General features: G+C 36.4%; 1 pseudogene; it reads right to left on the bottom strand.

Moving 5' to 3' along the window:
* LOC141325631 (uncharacterized) overlaps window positions 1–17,798 on the bottom strand; it is a 124,900-nt pseudogene that overhangs the window by 29,748 nt on the left and 77,354 nt on the right.

The raw sequence follows: 17,798 nt of genomic DNA, 5'->3' as shown, positions 1-17,798 counted from the left end.
GACTATTGAAAAACATCAGATGTTTTTATATATATTTTTTACATTTAGACATGTATTGCAAAAGGCCCTGTGAAAGAAAAAAATATGAAGAGTTCAAATGCAAAACCCTCTAAAAGCCACCTCAGTCAAAAATGAGATAATGAGTGTGTCTGGTAATCACTGTACAACACTATCTATTTAAAATTGTATTTAAAAACCGGAGTTGGAACCGAAACAAGACAGGGTAGAGTAAGTTACTGAGAGAGATACGAACGCAATGTGTTTACTGTGGTACAGAGGACGAACGTGATGTGTTTTACTGAGGTATAGAGTGTCACAGTTCTGTCTGTTCATTTGGTCTCCCCCTGTCTTTTTTGTCACTTGGTTTAGCCCTCGTCATCATTATTCCTAGCACCTGTCCTTGTAATCATTAGTCATCTATGTCACCTGTGTTTAATTATTAGCATGGGCCGAGGGTGAACCAGCTCCAGGGTAAGGCTAACTACAAACATCACAAACTCGTCTTTTTAGGAAAGAAAAACAGACGCAGGTGTCACGTAGGCCAATAAAATATTTTTAATGGCACTGAATTGTATATAATGTGATTGCACTTGAATAAAAACATTAGAAATTGATAATTGTAACGTTTCATATGAACTTATTCAAACAGCGATTATAGGCCTATTCAGAAATCACTAACTTTGCAAATCTCACTCTCCAAAAAAACAAACAAAAAAATTAATAAAATACGCACATACAGGATTCCTTCCAAGGGTATGCAGTTTTTTTTAGTTTTTTTTTGCAAAGGCCAAATGATGAGACAGCTTAAACTCAACAAAATGGTATACATCTTATCAAAAGCATGCTTTCCGCAATTAAAATAGTTCAGTTTAAAAATGGAAAAGTGATTATATTTCGTTTCGTTTTTTTATTAAGTTAATTTAGAAAAAACGTTTGAAGCATTTTTTGTTCGTTAATTGTATGTTAAATGTTTTAAAGAAATGACTAAGTTGCCAGCGGCAGTGAGTCGACCATCTATCAATTTAGCCTTTTCAAAACATCAGGACTTGCCTAAATCAAAATCTATATATAAAACAGTTCGAGCATATCACATGTTAGTTTAACCTTGATAAATGCGCGCTGTTGGATGAATATCCAATCGTTTGTGTGGAGACTTGAAGGCAGCTGAAGCATGCTTTGCAGGAAATGGAGGCACCAGGGCGATCACTTTTTTTTGTGTGTGTGAAAAACAATTAAAAAACCATTTCTTCATTTTTGCTCATAAAGGTAGGAGTAATACATCATTCTGACCTGTAACGGGTCAACTTTTATTTTAGTGCACTCACAATATAAACAACTTGTTGTGCTTTTATAAAATAAATAGGAAAACAGAAGATGCGCTTTCTGCCGTCTGGTCTTGAAACAGCGTCGCTTCACAATAAAACATAGAAAGCTTTAAATTACCACTTTTAAAATGAAATAATTCAAATCGAAAATAGAAGCTTTCATTATGTAATTGTAAAGATTTAAAGATATTTCTATATAAAGGCACGTCCAACGAAGAGATGGCGAGTAATTTTTTTTTCTTCATCTCCATTATTGATGAATGTCTAAAATATAAAAATAAGGAAAAGCCTAAAAACAGGCCTGATTATATTTATTTTATAATTCTATCAAATTATAATGTTATAGAATATACTATAAAATTATAATTATAATTACAAATTATACTGCCATAGAGTATATTAAAACTTTAATTATTGTAGCTGCTTATATTTTCAGATTTTTATGTTTCTCTGTTCTAAATATCTTAAAATTTAGAGGATTTGCTGCAACGCAATTTTGTCCGATATGCGAATTATTTATTAGCCTATTTTAATCCATATCACAAATGCTTTAAAAACACCTTTAAAAATTACTTTATTGCATTCCAAATGCTTTTAAAGAACTTTTCAATATACATGTTATCTTATATCTTAAATGTAAACCATGAATTTGTTGTATTCCCTGTGTAATGAATCTCTTATGTACTTGTAGGTGCGTCTGAGCGTAGTTGTTTATGATGAGAAAAATCAAGATTTGCGCGCTCTCAACAAAACTCGCAAGACTCATTTGAACGCTTCTGATTAGACATTGCATTTCTTAATTCAACAGAATCGTGTGTGATTGGTTATAATACGATACATCGTAAAAACGCCTAAAAAGAATTACGGTGCAGATGAGCAGATCTTAATGTAATGCCGCGATTGACACCCCATACGGAAGTGCAATATATTCACATACATGTGAAACACAGTTGAATATATTGAAATATATTTTCAAAATATATTTTCCAAATGCATAAAATTTCTAACTAAAAAAGGTTATGTTCATGTTGCATGTAAAAATATATGTACATATATGTGACAATATATTTCGTGTTTCATGTCATTTAAGCCTAGAAAATATTATACATTATATAAAATTTGCCACATATACATGAGCACCAGAAGCAAAAAAAAAAAAAAAAAAAAAAATATATATATATATATATATATATATATATATACCGGGGGACCTCTTTGAAATACATTTGGGCTAGTTTTGGGGAGCAATGAAGTGGATTTCTCTCTCTCTCTCTCTCTCTCTCTCTGCATTCCAGGAGGTAAAATTAGCATTTTTGGTGCAGATTCTCTGGGAAATCTTACATTCACGTTTTGCTCATCCATGGATCTACTGGACATAAGTGTGAGGGGCCAACTATGCAATGATGCAAATGTATGCATTGTAGTTTTGCTTCAGAAATGAAAATGATTGCACCCCTGTGACATTATATACATGCTTTTTTGTTGATAATGGGAACAATTTAGGTTTTGAAACTTGCAAGATATATATTTGTGTTTTTACACATTTTTTGCCATTGAAATATTTATTGGATTTTATAATACTATATATTAAAAAACTCAATACATCTGAACATTGGATTATATTATGATATTTATTTTCAATACATACGATTATCAACATTCTCATTTTATTTACAATGAACACTTGAGACACTGTACATTACAACACACTTATATAATCAAGTTTCAGGGAAAAGTAATGTATTAAATATGATAAAATTCTTAAATATTTTGCAGCATCAGTACCTTATACCTTATAGAAACAGAAAATGCTTTATAGAAACAGAATTGTGATAATAAAAGTGCTAATATTTACATTTGAAATCGAACAATGTTGAATTTTATCTAGAAATTCCTTTTTCTTTCTTTCTTTTTGCAGCAGCAGCACTGCAAATCTTTGATGTTGGTCTATTATGTGGTCAGCTCATACCGATTGAGAAATTTGAAAATGTAGTCTACTCTCAGCCCCGGCAGACACACAAATAAACTCTTCTGCTTAATCTTTCAGGCAGGAATGGCTGTTAGATGGCCAACAGTTTTATCAACAGCAACAAAATGGCATGGGTTGCTTAAGGATGAGAAAAAGCTATGCTTTTGCTTCTGAAAATAGTGGCCAATAGCATAGCACATGCCACCGGTCCCTAAATCTGCAAAGATAAACCTTCTCACTAAGAAGGCACTATCATCATCATCTTTAAGGAAGACAATGTGAGAGTTTCTCTTCGTCTCCCTGGCATAACTCTCTGCATGTATTATTTCGCCATCAACTACTACTCTGTCATAGTAGTTGACTATTTTTTTCTTAAAAGTGTGCACAAGACTGTGAAGTGCCAGATAGTCATCATGTTCTAGCAATTTCCTTTGTGGTCTGCCAAGTGCAGTGACTTTTTCAAACTGTTGTACCATTTGAACAGTCTTCTTAGGTTTAGTTAGCATCTCAAATGTGTTTTTGACCTCAAAGGGGGCGTCACTCATCAGAGATTTGCCATAGACTGGAAGCGCCTTTTCTAGCAGAAAGGTTTTGCAAATCTGTAAAGCTACACCCTGCGTGCTCTTAACCATCCCAAGCAATTCTCGGTTGTAGTTTTCGAAAGCAAAAGCTGAGTGAGTCCAGAGAGGCCCCCAGTCTTTAACACTTTGTGCCAAATGCAGACAGAGATGAACGTTGAATGTCATATTATTAACTTCATAAAGTCCTTCCGCTTCCTGCACAAATGCATTAAGCAGTTTTTCGGCGTTGGTGCTCTTTTCTGCAGTGACAGATTCTGAGAGGAGCAAAGCAACACCCTTCATAAGTTTTGCCCAGTGGACAAGGAACCTTTCAGGGAGTGTGCCTTTTAACACCGGTACACTGTAGAAGAACAACCACATGTACCACTCATGGGCTTTCCAAAAATGCCTTTCAGTCACAGATCGGGGGATTCTAGAAACACCACTGGGTGGTTGAATGCTGCAAAGTCTATTGTCCACTTCTGAGACAGACTTTCCAATATACCATGGCTGTCCACTATTCTCACCACAGAACCACAGGTTAGCATAGGCCCTGGCAACACCAAGAAGGACACAATGCATATAGTCTGGAGTGCAGCCATTTATGATGTCAAAGCCTGGCAGCTATGAAAGTACTGATGGCCCTTTAACACCCAATACAGGTGTGGATGTCTCAAGTGCCCTTTCAGCAAAATGGATGGTTTGAGTGTGACTTCTTAAGTCACAATTTGTTTCGAAGGGGTAAACCCTTGTTTTGCCTCGTCCTTTTTCTACCACGACTCCTTTCTGCTCGCAGAATGAGCATCCAAATTCCCCGTTTTTACTGTTTAAAATTTTGTAAAAGTGGTCTGGCAACAGAATCACTAACTAGAATCAAAGGAAGAACTTTAGTTGTGTATGTCACATTTCCAACAGACCATTTGAAGCCAGCCTGTTCTAAGTGAACACATTCTGCCACAAAAGGTTCAAGAAAAGTATTCATGTTTGGCTTTTTCTCACCAACCCAGAGAGCAGCAAGCATCACATTCTTTGATCTCACAGATGGGTCAAGTTCATTAATGGTATAGAGCAAGGGCCAAATACTGCACTTAGATGAACGATAGAGTGGTGCGCCATCACAACTAAATGTTAGTGATAGGTAGTCCACTCTGCCATGTGATTTCATGTTTTTTAAAGCTCCTTTGTACAGCTGGCCATCATAGATGTCACAGACAGAAGTCTTCTGAGGTGCAGGTGCTAGGATGTGCTCACGGATTTCATCATTTTGCAACATATTTCTGAGGTTGGGCTTCCAGGGGTAGTTCAATGAAAAAGTTTCCCTCCTTTATGTATTTGTTCCAGTCGTGTGACTCCTCACAGCTGTTACATGTTGCTAATTTTTCATCAGACTGCATCACAGCAGAGCACTTTTTACACACTGGATGAAGCTGAAAGTGTTTTTTGACTTTACCAAATGTTTTATAGAAACAGTACTTTGATGTTGACACAACATGTTTTTCACTAACTGCATTGATCACCTTAAGTATGTCCTCAGTGACAGCATCAGTTAGATTATGTTTTAACTTTAATGCCAATATTAATAGTTCATGCTGCTTTCTCCTTTGGTCAGAATCATCTGGACTGTCATATTGTAGACCAGTACATGTGGCCTGATCTACCACTCCTTGCTCAGCAAGGTTCACCCTCTTCAGTTGGTTGTCCTCCTCCATTTGATCCCTGACTGACTCATCTTCTGAAATGGTAATAGATTCATCTCCGCAGTCCTGTTAAAGATCGTATTACTGTTAAATGTACTGTTGTCAAAATTAAAAAGTGTGGCAGTGCTCAATGTCATAAACAGTTTGGTTTCTGAGCATTTGTAATCAAATCAAGTGGTGTGTGGATAACAGATCTTGTTTAGACAATTTTGGTCCATAGAAATTTTGTTGATTTATTTAAAGATAGTTAGTTAGTCAGGGTTGTGTCTATAAAAAGCCATCATAAAAGAGTGACACTGTGTATGTTAATGGGAGTATATGTGAGAGTGTGGCACATGTTCACATAAAAGTGCAGCATAGGTTCCCTCTTACCTGAAAAACACTGATGCCTCTACAGTTCACACTGGAGGCTTCTTGATGTGTACATGATGCCACATCCACATCTGCAGAGAGTGACCTTCTATGCACTGTGGGTTTTCTGGTTAACCAATTCTCAGTGTCTCCTATAGGAGTCAACAATATGACAAAAGCAAATTAACCAATAATTGATGAATAAGCTGAGGACATGGAATCAGGGTGATATTATTTTTATGTATTCATATTAATTCAAAAGAATGGATACATATTGTTACATATCTCACCAGAAGATGGGACTGAACTCCATAGACCTGCTAATGAAGAACAACTTTATTTAAAACAGTATTACATTTGGAAATACAAAATGACTGAATAAAAAAGGTGGGACCAAATTATTTTTCCGCTCGGAAAAACTTACTTGAATCACCTGTTGCCTTTTTCTCAACATGCAGACATTTTGCATCTAATTTTGCTCTGGGAAGTGAAAATGAAATTGGTCAGTTTGTTTGTTCATTTAATTAGCTTACTCTGATTATACTCTTTTAAGTGTTCAAGAAAGTCTTAAATATGCAAATAAGAATAATAAGAATAATAAGAATTTAATCATTTTATAATTAATTAATTAATTAATTAAATCAATAAATAAATAAAAGGAGAGAGAATAAAAGGTAGGATTTATAAAGTTATTAATTTATACTAAAAAAGCCATGGAAAGGATGGATGCTGAAAACTTTGTGTTATTTTTTTATATATTGAGTTAATATTGAATATTTAAAGCTGTGTAAGTAAATTATATGAACGTAATACAAAACATAGGTGTACTGTAGGTGGCGCCTTAGTGACTGAATCATTCAGTGAACCGACTCTTTTAACAATGAATGGAAGTATTGTCAATTCACAATCAGTTCACACGGATTCGGTACTATGAGTTGGTCTGAAACACAAATGTTCTTTATCTGAAACCATTTTGTGGCAAAAAAATTGGTGAAAAGGCCAGTGCAGTTTAGTTTCATTCAGTTAACATACATATATAAACTGACTTACCGTTTCCATCTACTCTCTGTGCGTTTGGGGACAATGTACTTTTCATTCAGATACTTTTTATATTTTTTCATTTGTACTTTATTTATCTTTTTTACATGGTGTAGATATGCATTGTATCTGAGTATGTTCAGTAGGAGTCATGTGATTGGTCAAACTGTCAGCCGCAAATCCACCAATTACGTGTCTGTTGCTGTATTTATTGCCATATATGGTGATATGCAAAGCGCCTGACTTGTAACCGAATTTGATGCTTTCCCGCTCGTTTTTACCATTACTGAGGCAGTCGAACAGGCATCGAGACGTTTTGAGATGTTCGCCCTCGTTGAATGGTTGGATGGTAACGACTCAGGAACATACAGCGTTGTGAAGACCGAGAATATTCGGAATTTTATTGGTGAAGATTACTTAGATGGGTTGGATGACAGCGATGGCATATACGTCGTAGAGTGGGCCGAGGGTAAAAAACCTAAAGGTGGCTGGCCGGTTTACACTGCCAAAATCATCAAAGTTGCAGGTAAGTTTTTATTTTTTAATTAAAACAATCGTGTATTGTTTCTCTTTAAGTATTAATGTGAACCATTACTTTATTTTTCAAACCATAAATGGAGAATTATAATTTGTCTCGCGGCCAATTAGGCGCGCAGATAGGACAGTTAACACAAAATTGTCAAACGCTAACGTTATGTAAGTTATAGCGTTTCAGTTGATTTGCTGGGAATAATTGATAGAGGGTTTGTGAAAAACGGCACGGATTTCATAAAGAGTCGATTATGAACGATTAGTTTATTTTAACGGACATTTAGTATGAAACTTTGGATCAAATATTACAGAGATTCGTTCATACGTTGTATTGGCTGCTATAACGTTATATGTTTGTCGAGAAGAGGAGGTCATCCATCATTTTGGGTAAATTATCTCTAAAGGTGATAAGACATTTAGATTAATATAAAGTAATTGACATCTCTTACTGAAATATGTAATAGAAACCCATGAAAGATGCACGTTATTTCAATAATCAAAAACCGTTTTTATTCTGTAATAATTTAACTTGTTCTCTTAGCATTTGTGAATTTCAAAATTAATGTTATTTAACTGTTATTATTTAATTGTTCATGTTATTTAATTATATAATATGTTAATGTTATTTAATTGTTCATGAACAATTAACAATGTCATTTCACAATACACGCTGTACACACACACAACTATTTTGCACTATTTAACATACTAAATGATTCACAGTCCATACTTGTAAATATCATACCTGTTACTTGAATGTCTATATTTATATTGTTTTTGTATACTGTCTTTGTTGTAAATTTGTATATTATTATTTTTATTACCTGTATCTTGTCTTGTCAGTGTCATTCTGTTGCACTGTAGAGCTTCTGCACTAAAACACATTACTCATATGTGTCATTCTGATTCTGTTACAGAGAGAGCATCATCCTTGGAGTCATACCTACAGGCGATGCAGGAGGATGCAGATGAGGGAGAAGAATGGCAGCCCCCTTCCAAAAGATCTGTAAAACCAAATTCTAAATACCAGGACAACACTGCCTTAACCAGTCCACCCATACAGAAATGTAATATATGACATATATGTCCCTATATCAGAAGTGCTACTCTCATATATGTTAAATATAGGGCAATATATTATTATCACATATATCCATCTTCTGGATATATGTAGATATATGTTTATAACATATATGAATTTCCCATAATACAATTTGTATATAAACATATATTGAAAGTATATATATGGTCAACTTTTATATGGTATTGCATGTTATGACCATATATGTTTACAATATATATTAAAATTGTATATTGTATTATATGGTATGTCCATATATGTTCACAATATATATCAAAATTATATATGGTGCTCTATGTTTTGACCAATTGTTTCCAATGTATATATTGAATTTATGAAAGTTTATTAACCATTTATGCCTAAAAGATTCTGCTTATTGTAAATCACATAACAAAATTTTTATTAACTTTATTAATTGTTTCAGTTCAGTTTTCTGGGGAAAAAATAGATATGAATATATAACCTGTTCAAAAAATGCCAATGTACTTTTACTAGTAAAAGGAATGTATTATAGAGTTATTGAGGGGGAAAACACTTATAACTGTTTGTCCATATGTGCTGTCATCATCAATGAACTAAAACGCATTTCATTAAAATACATGAGCGATTGAGTGCGAATGTCACAACACCGCTACTGCGCATGCGCCAAAATTCAAACTCACCCGCGCCAACGGCAGAGTCTGAGCAATGGCTGGGGCTAAACAAGTCATCTGCGGTAAGATGTTTTTCTTAGCAAGTGGAAGGATAACAGATGTACCAATACCTTCACATAATGAACGACAATGATTTTATAGACGGGCACGAAGACAGACCGACATCAACTGAGTGGAAAGGATGAAACGCCTTTGAATGTGGCAGCGGTGCAGGTAATTTATGCTAATTTACTCAACGCTTTATTCCTACGCTAATATTTCATAGAAACTAAGTGTTATATGATTGTTTTGGTCTGCAAGAGCCTCTGTCTCTATAGACCCTTTGCACGTGACGTCACGCTCTACTCGCGCGAAATCTGAACGCCATGACGGACGGCGGAAGAGCTATTCTGTAGACGGACGGCAAGCCAAATGAGTACGTGTTTGAGTTCGTTGTAGTTGTAAAATGGTTATTTCGTGTTGTGCCGTGGGCTGTGCTAATAGACAGGGTAAAGCCAATTTATCTTTTTATCGAATACCATTTGATGGGGAGAGAAGGCAGCGATGGGTTGCTGCTATCAGCCGAAAGGACTGGCAGCCCTCCAAGTACTCCAGGATTTGCAGCGAGCATTTTTTACAAGGTAAGGTTCATGTTACAGTTACGTTTACTTAATTTGTGTAATACCACACCGTCATCCTTGTCCAGATGGAGACCCAGTGAAATTGTCATTTGTAACATGAGTAACCTAAGTTAACTATGTAATGAGCAAGTACCAGCTAGCGTGATAGGGCTGTGCAGTCTAACGTTACCCATTCACAAAGGTAGCTTACGTTAGCTTAATGTCAGGAATAGCAGATTTTGGTGCCACTTTAATGTCTATGCTTCTCTCTGATGCTCATAAATTTATGTTAGAGGCAACATAAACATTGACACATGTGAGGCTATTTAAAGGGATAGTTCACTTTAAAATGAAAATTCTGTCATCATATACTCACCCTCAAGTTGAAAAAACAACACAGAGCAGACCTCATGCTGTATTCAAAATGCTTGTAAATTACCCTTTTCCCATCCAGAGGTTGTTTTTGTAATTTACTTTACAAATAGAAAATGGATGATGTGTCAGGAGGATAGTTATAGGCTGGGTCCATGGTTCTAAGCTCCCTCTTGGTGGTACTCAGGCAGATGATTTGTTTTATCAGGACAGAAGAGTGATGACCCTTTATCCCCCGATTATGTGCCATCAGTGTTTGCGCACACAAAGTCCCCAGAGAAGCGGCGAGCCCTGGGAAGTCTAGGGAAGTATGAGGTCAGAGAGGCAATGAAGAAAAAAAAGCGTCAGGCGTCATCCAAACGTGAAGCTGCCAGGGCACTCCTCAATCTGTCAGCTGAGATGAATGTGTTATGTGAGGTTGAAGAGGAGATTGTAGAAGAGGCGAGTGTAGAAGAGGCTAGTATTAGCGAAACGTGTGGCAAATGTGATGCAATGTGCCAAACCAACCTCACTTCAGACTACATTGATTCTCTTGAATTTGAGTGTCAGCAACTCCGGGGTGATACATTTGCTCTGAAGGAGAAGCTGAAGCCCTCAGATCTGGAACAGAGCACTTTTGAAAACAGTGACAAACTTAAAACCTTTACAGGACTGCCCAACTATAAAGTGTTTATGGCAATGATTGATCTGGTAACTCCATTACTTAAGGATACGGCAAACATCACCATCTTCCACCAGGTACTGTTGACATTAATGAGGATCAGGCTTAACCTTCCGATTGCTTTTTTGTCATATCTGTTTGGTGTTCATATGTCTACAATTTCAAGAGTGTTTACAAATGTCATTAATATACTAAATGACAACTTAGTACCTGTGTGTGTGGTATGGCCTGACAGAAATGATGTTCAAACATCTCTGCCAATGTGTTTCAGAAAGTCTTTCAAGCATTGCATGTCAGTAATAGACTGTTTTGAAATTACCATTGACAGACCTAAAGATTTGAAGGCAAGGGCCCAGACATACTCTCAGTATAAATCGCACAACACCATAAAATACCTAATTGGTATAACTCCACAAGGGATAATATCCTTCATCTCTAAGGGCTGGGGTGGGCGGTCAACTGATGCTCACATTACAGCAAACAGTGGGTTTTTGGATAATCTCCTACCAGGAGACTTGATCCTAGCAGACCGTGGCTTTAGGATTCAGGAACAAGTTGGCTTGTACTGTGCAAGGGTTGAAACTCCTGCCTTTACACGGGGGAAAAAACAGCTGGGCGCTGTTGAACTGGAAGATTCCAGAAAACTTGCAGCAGTTCGCATACATGTTGAGAGGGTAATTGGTCAAGCACGGTCCAAGTACAGGATGTTGCATGGACCTGTGCCCATTAGTCTTCTGATGAAGTCATCAGAAGAAGAAGAGTTCACCTCTCTTGACAAAATAGTCAGAGTGGCTTGTGCCCTGACGAATCTGTGCCCCTCAGTGGTGCCAATTGATTAGCTAAAAAAACTGTTATTCTTTAACAGAGAAGTTTCAAAGTTAAACATTTATTTGAGTAACAATTCCAAGTGTAAATAGTTGAATAAATTCACAAAGGATTGAAACAACATGAGGGCGAGTATATGGTGACAGAATTTTCATTATAAAGTGGAGTATCCCTTTAACAATCAATTGTTTACTTATCCATTAAAATCAGCTGAAATGTAACAGAGTTATTAGTTAGTAGTTCCATAGAACCCATATTTGTGGATGAGAGCTCTTTTAAGACCATCTATTATACTATTATTGAAGTTATGTATCAGGCTATTGGCTGCGTAAATGTAAGATGGTGTGTACAGTGGCTACTGTATCACTCTGCTGTTTTATAAACCTCTTAAAATTGTCATGTGTCAGTTCCCTTAACACATTCACACTTTGTATTAAATTGAAACATGCAGGACAACCATTATAAAAGTTGTATATGAGTGTACATTATGTAATTTAGGTTGGCTTTTATAAACGTGTTGAAAGATGTTTTTGTAAAATAAACCAGCCCTGAAACTTTTGACTATGCTGTTGTCCTTTATAAAAGGATATTAAATGTATGTAGAAATACACACTGGCAAATCTTACTAATAATTCAATTACATTTTATTTATAGTATCAAATCATAACAAATTAAAAGAAAAACATTACAAATGGAGTAGGTCTAGACCACACTATAATTTACAAAGACCCAACAATTCTGGTGATTCACTTCATGAGTCTGTGGACTGTGTTTTGTCTGACAGCAGTCTATCTGGGCATGTATATGTCTTGGCCAATAACTCAGGTAAAATGCCTGACCTATAGAAGGCCTCAACATTCTGCACTGCTTCTGTAAAAAAGTCAGCATCAGGCAAAATTCTCTGTATAAAATAATTGGATGTAGACCACACCATGAAGTCACAAAACTTCCGCTTCGTCACAAACAACTGGGCTTGCACCTGGTAGTGGTATTGATGATCTCTGTTAAGTGCATGTGTACCATCTGTGTTCTCAATGCAGAAATGTTTCTTTTCAGTGGCACTGAGGACTCCGGTGTCTTTGGCACAGTGTGGGCACTTGATTTCCAAAATGCCATCGCCACAGCAGGAGCAGGACAGCAAGGCATCTGGAGATGCTCCAAGGTAGGGACGGGAGGTATCAATGTGGAGACCGGCATCACGAACACTTAGGTCCTGATGATGTTGTGCAGCGTAAGCCTCATATGTCTCTCTGGCTTTTTGTTCATGTTCACATCCCCATCTGAAAATGAGAAAAATAATGTTATTAAAGGAATAGTTTACTTTAAAATGATAATTTTCATATACTCACCCTCATATTGTTTCAAACCTCTATGAATTTCTTTCTTCTGCTGAACAAAAAGTAAGATAATTAGAAGAATGTCAGTAAACGGACATTTTCTGGGTCCCATTGACTTCCATAGTAGGAAAAATAATATATACTTTGGAAGTCAATGGGACCCAGAAACTGTCTGGTTACTGACATTCTTCTAAATATCTTCCTTTCTGTTCAGCAGAAGAAAGAAATTCATACAGGTTTGAAACAACATGAGAGTGAGTATATGATGACAGAATGTTCATTTTAAAGTGAACTATTCCTTTTAAGTCATCGTAGCTCTTTGAGTGCCATTTTCATTGGATTTGTTCTCTCATTTCCCTAAGAACTATAAGTACTGTAGATGTCAGTACCCAAAATTGGCCTAATCTTAATACCACATAATATTCTCTTGTATCATATTCTATCACAGATATCACAGAGTAGTTTAAAAAGGTGTAAATTAAATATAACAGGAACCATTTAAAAGAAACATTAGGAATAAATAGGCAAAGGACCTACACCATACACCTGGGATTAAAAATAGATAAGGGCACTCAAAGAGATTGAGGGATGTAATCTGTCATCATGTTTTTAATTTAATGTTGATCATTTGTAATACTGACTATAATAAATATTCCAATGATAAATGCATTTCTTTGTCTTGTGTTTGTTTCTTTGATGTTTCTTTTTAAGCAGGGGCCCTCTACATTAGTGTATTACATACTACTACATGTATTGCATACATTTCCATAGTTGAAACATAAGTTCAAAGAACATCTAATTTCTTTACTCACTTACACTATGGTGAAATTAAAAACAGTAACTGTATGTTTGTGTCATTATGTCACACATGCCTGGTTGCAACTGTTGAAAATCTGCATAGGTCAGGGTAACAGATCTGCCTAATTAGGGATTTGGAAGGATTTGTAGGGTCTGTCCTTGCAGCTGACTTGAACCTAGATGCTGTCACCCTACCGGCCCTCATGTCAAACCATAGCCTTGACTTTCCCTGTTGTCGTGTCTCTTCCTCAACTTTTACTGCCTACAACATTGTAAATTATAGAAGATGAAATGAATGACATGACACCTTAAAGCACATTTTAGTCATATGCGATTAAGAGGGATGACTATACCTGCTCTGGTGTAACTTCCATATCATTGAATACTGCATCACATTTTTTCTCAAGGTCCGAGGCAGACAGCTTCCGGTTCTGAGCGCTGTATAACTCAGTCAGGGGCTGTGGAAGACCCAGAGACACCACCTTTGGTTGAAACTGTTTACAGTATTGAGGCAATATGCGTAGGATACCACTCTTCTCTGAAGGGTTTGGAGTTGCATTATCCAGAGCCTTGTAGAATTGTTCTATAACTGATGCAGACACACACACTTTTTTCACAGATGGACAACCTGAATGGCTTTGGTTGTTTACACCACAACGCTTTTTGGCAGGATTTGAGAAATCAATTCCTGATCCCTCTTCGTACAAAGCCTTGCCCGCTTTCAAAGGAGGAAGTCCCCACTGTCTGGGCCCATCAGTGCAGCTTTTGTCTTCCAGATGTTTAACAGCAGAGTCTATTGCGTACAGCAGAGCTGTCACATGGGAGCACACCTCTCCCAGGCCCGCTTTACATGTACAGTGGCCGCACAACACTGTCCCATCCTTCTTCAAAGATACCCATGGTTGTAATTGGGTTTCAGACAGTGACTGACTGTGATGCACCTACAATTACAGAAAGTGGCATAAATACATCATTCTTACATGATTGTTATTGTGATGTTATTATTTACTGCTGCAGTGACACCATAAATGCCCCTTGTGAATACATCTTAATCACTATGATAGTCAAATCTTAACATAGGCTACAGTGAATATAATCACAGATAAGATGATGGCTAGATGTAACAATTATGTGTGGCAACTGATCACAGACACTCTGTTGTTTACTGGCTATGATGCACCTACAAATACAGAAGGTGGCATAGATACATTATTTTTACATGAATGTTATTGTTTAATGCTGCAGTGACACAATAAATGCACATTGTGAATACTTTGCTGTGATTAACTGGTAGAATCTTAACATAGGCTACTGCGAATATAATCACAGATAAGATGTCTAGATGTTACAATTATATGTGGTTACTACGGATCACAGACACACCGTGATTTACTGTCTGCATGGATTAACGTGTGATCGATAATTAATGAACGCACTTCCCCGAGCTGGGATGCGCCCAGGCATCCATTAAAAGCCATGGCCGACCATGTCCTCTAAAATCATAGGCTACGTGTTATATAAATATTTATCAAGAAATAACAGACCCCATTCTACATTAGAATTCAACTAAGCCATGTAGTAATACAAAATAAACCATAGATCGATGTCTTACCTTTGCCATTATGAGGTACCTCCCCCCGGCGTTAGCGTAGCATCGCGTTCCTGTAACCCAGCCAGCTACAAAGAATTGGTAAGCATCCAGACTTTTAAAAGCTTTGAGATCAGCACCAGTGTATGGGGATACCCCGTTTACCACATAGTGGTACAAATCGTGTGGGCCGAAGTCAGGCAGACTCGGCGATTTAATGAGGTCCGTGAAAACTGAGGGAGGAAGAAGGTAAGGGTCTGTATCCAAACCTGCTATCTCCAACTTCTCCAAATATCGCTCTTTGTGAGCACCTACCAGATGCCCTACCTCGACCGATAACGGCACTACAACTTCTTCAATAGAAGAAGCCATTAAGGTTAGTGGTAACGTTAACGTTATCTATTTTAATCTTTATAAAACTATTCAAATTTCCCGCTCGTCTACTACTGCTCAGCCTGCGCGTCCAGTGATTTTGCCGTCCAGCATGGCGTCGTCACGTGGTCGTGGTCACGTGTCTGCAAAGGGTCTATATAGAGCAGCTAATGTTTTAAATATTCCCTGTCGTTGTTTTATATATGATGTTATGATTACAGCTGCATTGATGTGTTTTGCAATTTGCTCGCGTTAAAGTTAATTTTAGCTACTGGGTAGGTTAATGCACAATCTGTATGGAGATACTGTGAGCTCTTTGTTTTCACTGGATAAGCAATGCCACATCTGGAAATTATTTAAAGCTGTCTGACAAAAATAACGGATGAAATTTATAATGTTTATCTCTGAGATGTAATCTAGACTAAAACTATAAAACTGCACGAAATGGAATTATTTAAATACGAGCACCTTAAATTCATATAGTAAATTACAGTACCTGGTTTTATTGCACCAAGTGCATTGGCATGTCAGTGACATGCCTAGAGTGGGTGCATAAGAACATGCATGTTGTGTACATTGCATAAAGGTAACAGTACACTAAAGGATGTGATTATGTGGTTTTAAAAATATGGTTAATCTATCGTAGTAAATTTTGTTCATATCTTTGCTGATAATTGTGCTATTCTCGTTTGTGTCCCATGAATAGGTAATGAGTCCCGAAATTCTCATAAAACAGAAATGGAGGCCGAACCTGCAGATGTGGATGGCAGTGATGTGAATCATGGAGCGTACACAGAAAAGGTTAAATATGTAGACAAATCAAATCAACAAAATATGTGTCTCCGTGTACTATTTAATAAAATTCTAGTGCATTTAATCTATAAATAACTGTAGAGGTTTTGGATATGGTAAGATTAAACTTATTTTAGTGAATGCAGTACCACATTTTAGCTATCATGTTGTTAGGGTGGGTACACAAAATATTATTTTATCCTTGCTTCAAGAAAATTCTCAATCTATCTGCTTTCTAAAAGCTTCATATGGCCGTAAACACTTATCTTAAACGTGGCTTTAAGCAATATAGATTATTAAAGTTTCACTTTCACTGTGACAAAGGCAGTAAATGTGGTGCGGGAAACTATTAATTGATTATTCTACAATTAATTGCACTATAAATTACACTACAATGCAAAACACAGTAAATTGATAAACTGTTTGGCGTGATGACGTTTAATGCCTCCGACAGGCCCTGTAGTCCCATTTAGCAGCATGTTAGCAACCATCTTTTTTAAGAAACATAAGAGTTTAAAAATTAAAATACGAATCAAAAGTAGGGTTTAACTGGTGTTTTTTTATGTCATAGAATAAAATGTGAAAGGATTATGAGTTTGTGTGAACGGTGGACCTTATTTTAGGGGATTTAATCAAAATTGTCTTTCAAAAATCCATGTAATAGTTCCACCCCTGTTTTCTCCAGGCCACAACGATGCACATATTAGGTATTATGAATGTCAACACTTTATTTAATTGATGCTAAATAGCAAATTTAATTGTAACCTTAGCTGTGAACTCTGTCATTGAGCATTTGGGCTACTATATTTTAGTTCTTCATGTATATAGAGACATATTATTTGAATGGGCATGCAGGCTGTGCTTTGTTGTTCTGCCATGTCCTTGTGGTATCTGGGAATATTTTACAACTACAATTTACAAACATATATACATAATTAGTATTCTGCAGTTTTAAAAGAATCTTTAACTTTACCAACTGTTTAATATTCAGTATATTTGTCATCTTATAGTAGTTTTGGTACACTGTACCACTTTGGTACAATGTTGGATTGCAAGTCTTAGGTATATGGTTCAGAAAATTTATTGTAATTATCTTATCAAAATCTAACTTTTATCTTTTTTTTTTATATATATACAGATGCTGGAATCCAGACATTTCTTCACCTGGGGCCTTCTGGGGATGGCAATAAACCAAAAACTAACCAAGCTGTGGGAATACAAACCTGTAGACCTTAGCTGGACCACTACA

Source organism: Garra rufa, chromosome 2 (genome assembly GCF_049309525.1).
Source record: "Garra rufa chromosome 2, GarRuf1.0, whole genome shotgun sequence".
Taxonomy (NCBI): Eukaryota; Metazoa; Chordata; class Actinopteri; order Cypriniformes; family Cyprinidae; genus Garra; species Garra rufa.
The sequence above is the reverse complement of the archived record's forward strand: the minus strand, read 5'-3'. Positions and strand labels throughout refer to the sequence as shown.